Source organism: Egretta garzetta, unplaced genomic scaffold, assembly GCF_000687185.1.
Source record: "Egretta garzetta isolate BGI_Z169 unplaced genomic scaffold, ASM68718v1 scaffold507, whole genome shotgun sequence".
NCBI lineage: Eukaryota > Metazoa > Chordata > Aves > Pelecaniformes > Ardeidae > Egretta > Egretta garzetta.
Window position 1 is genome coordinate 981,076 of NW_009260272.1, and position 3,175 is coordinate 984,250.

A 3,175-nucleotide genomic window follows, 5' to 3' on the forward strand; every position below is an offset into this window, starting at 1 on the left:
AGGTTTTCTGATACAAATATTTTTTAGATATTATGTCAACCTTACTCCTATATAATTTGATTTCTGGGTGGTTAAATTTCAAATTTTGATTTTTTTTTCATGAAGCAAAATAAAACAAATTAATCCTTGTGTGTATTTCAAGGTATATTCTCTGTGCTACCAGCCTCTCTCAGTGAATCCACTTGGTTTCAGTGGTGAGAAACACACCTTTCACATGAAGTTTCTAGTACTGAGGTAGGCAACCCTCTCGTTCCAGTTAGGGTGGTGGAGTTTGCTTAGCCTTTGTCACTTCAAGAGGGAAGTTCTCATCACCATTACAATCTGATACATCCTTTTTATGATAAATAGCAATTTATCCTGCACATTGACCGAATTATTTGGTTGTTCTAGTATGACACACAGTTAAACAGCACAGTATCTGGCAAACATCAGCGTAGAAGTAAGCAGCTTTGTCAGTAAAATTATGTATTCTCTCTTGCACACAGGTATTTTGAAAGCTTTTTAGGTCACTGCTGATGATCAAAGCCTTTCTGGTTTCCATAGACAGAGCTGTGTGATGTTTAGCAGATTCATGTCCAGCAAAGCATTGGTTGATTTTTAGGAATTTTTGTTATGTAGGTAGTATGCTGGCAAAATCCAGGAACAAAGTGACTTTTTGACTTCTTTCCCATATTACACATATTTTTCACATATTATAACAACTTGGGGTCTGCCTGGGAAAGACTCTGACCTCTTGCACTAAGATATGATCTAATAAATGTTGTCTGGGTTGTTTGGTAGCTGTTTAGCTGCAATAAAAAGATGCAACGACAATATGGACATATACCCAGTGCCTAGGAAGAACAAAATGTTTTCCCACACAATGTTTCATCTGTGGCACATGTACACTACAATTTTTCTGGTCCCAAGACAGTTTTTATTAATTCATTCAAGGTAGATTCATTCAAGGGCAATTGAGAGGGACATTGGGATGCATAGGATTCTGTTTATGGGGTAAAGAAGGGAAAAAAAGAAGCCAGATACAATCCTGTTCTCAAGGATCGACTGTTACTAGTAATTCTTTTAAAAAGAAAATTAGTGTAATTTTTTATTACAATGCCTTACTAAAGACATGCATATGTATATTTCTTTCCACGTGGGGCTTTCAAAAGGCTTTATAAAGATTTTAACATAACAGTGTGCTTGTTGGAGCTAAGGAAAACACTGGAGCATCACCATGGTTAGAGAGCATTGAATTGAGTCACCTAAGTTAGGATCCTGCTCTTACTTTGTTTCCAGTAGATTAAATGATAAAAATTATGTTACATTAAACTATATATCCAGAAAATGTAAAAAGCTAAAATACTTTTTAGGCTTAATGTGGAAAAAAAGATGACTTCATTACATAGTAGAATTGTGTAAAAATATAACGTATACAAGAAATTGGTTCAGATGTAGGATGTTTACACATGGAAAACTTGAATTTCTGCAAACTAGAGAAGCATCTGTAAGATGTTTTAACAAATGTAGAAAGGGAAAAAAAATCAATTTCAAAGACCTGCAATTAAAATGTCATTATTTACTTGATCTAATACATATCTTCGTGGTTCAATATGCCTTCTTACATGCTGAGGATCGATGGCATGTGCATCATCAACCCATATCACCCACGCTATAGTGAGGTTACACAAGTTTTGAGTAATAGACATTGAATTACTTACTTTCAGACATTCTTAAGACCCATCTGTCCCTTGAATGTGAAATGCATTTATAGCAATAGAAAACAAGCTGAAATAGACATTTTCCATTTTAAAACATTTGAAGTAAATGATTACTGAGTCACACCAGAGTTTGGCTGTCAGCCAACAGCACGGAACAATATGAAGAGGATATCATGTATAAGGTGTGGCTGTAGGTTAACTGGGTTCTAGGCATGTGCTTCTCTTTTCCCTGGCAATTTTGAATATATTAGTTAAGACCTTGATTTGAAAGTCAGTCTTCCCACTCTGAGACAACTCCAGTTATATTTGGTCTAATTAAAATGGAACCACTGTGTTTACAGGAGTGAATGCTTTCATAGGGGGAGGGAAGAGTTTGGGAATAGTGACAAAGTGAATCATCATCATCATGGGCTGCTGATGAGTATCTTCTCTGTAGATATTCCCAAGAAAGCTGGGAACAGCTTCATAGCTTCATTCTGGGCAGAATGATTAGTGATTAATCATTCTCCAAGATAAGGAGAACCATTCATAGTCATCATTCCTATACATAAGCAAGCCAGCAAGCCATCAGTGGTTTGAGAAACACAGATGGGATCATCACAGGAGTAAAGGGTCCATAATCTACCTTAATTTAATTTTCTGTCCTAGAAATAAATGAGAAAGTAATTATTTATTTTTTTTTAACTTTCTCTTGAGAGGTTTTTTTGAGTTAAACAGTGTGTTTGAAATCCAGCATACATGTCTTCTAAATGAGATAGGAAAGGAGTCAGCCATGCTTGGTCATCCACTTTCTTGACTCTGCTTAGAGTCAGACATACCTTGGCCAGGGCATAAATCAGATCAAAAGAAAACCCTTTGTGCTGTGACTGAAGACAAACATAAAAAGACTTAGGAACAAAGAACTTTCAAACAACAACTGAAAAGCACTTTCAGCTGAATCCTCTGTCCAGATGGAGCTGATCTTGTCAATCACATGTGCTGTCTCTGTGCCCGTATGGCTGGGCTTGCTCCTTGGGGACAGCTCGTTCTCCCCAACTCCTCTGTGCTACTTTCAGCTTCTGAGGCAGAGGTTTCTGCTACGTATGTAAGGTCTTGTATAATATTTAGAGAAACAGATGCAGTTCTCCAATGACAGGCAGGGAAGGATTTCTGTCTCCTTAGGTGGTGAACTTAGCTGTGATGGCATCTGGCCTAATGCCCCCCTTGGCCTTTCACCAGAGTGCTGTCAGATGTTCTAGCCACCATATCCCCAGGCACTTTACCCATCTTATTGGGTCAGAATTCAGATAGAGCTTTTCAGTCTCAGGATTTCTTGACACACATCTTTGTACAGACCCTCTGCGTAGCACCCACCACAGAGATTTGGTTGTTATTCTCCAGACTAATTCTGACTTCTTATTCCTTTTGGATCCTCAATATACCATTGCTTAAATGGCAATAGTGGCTTTTCATTAATTCCTTGCCTTTGAGCGGAC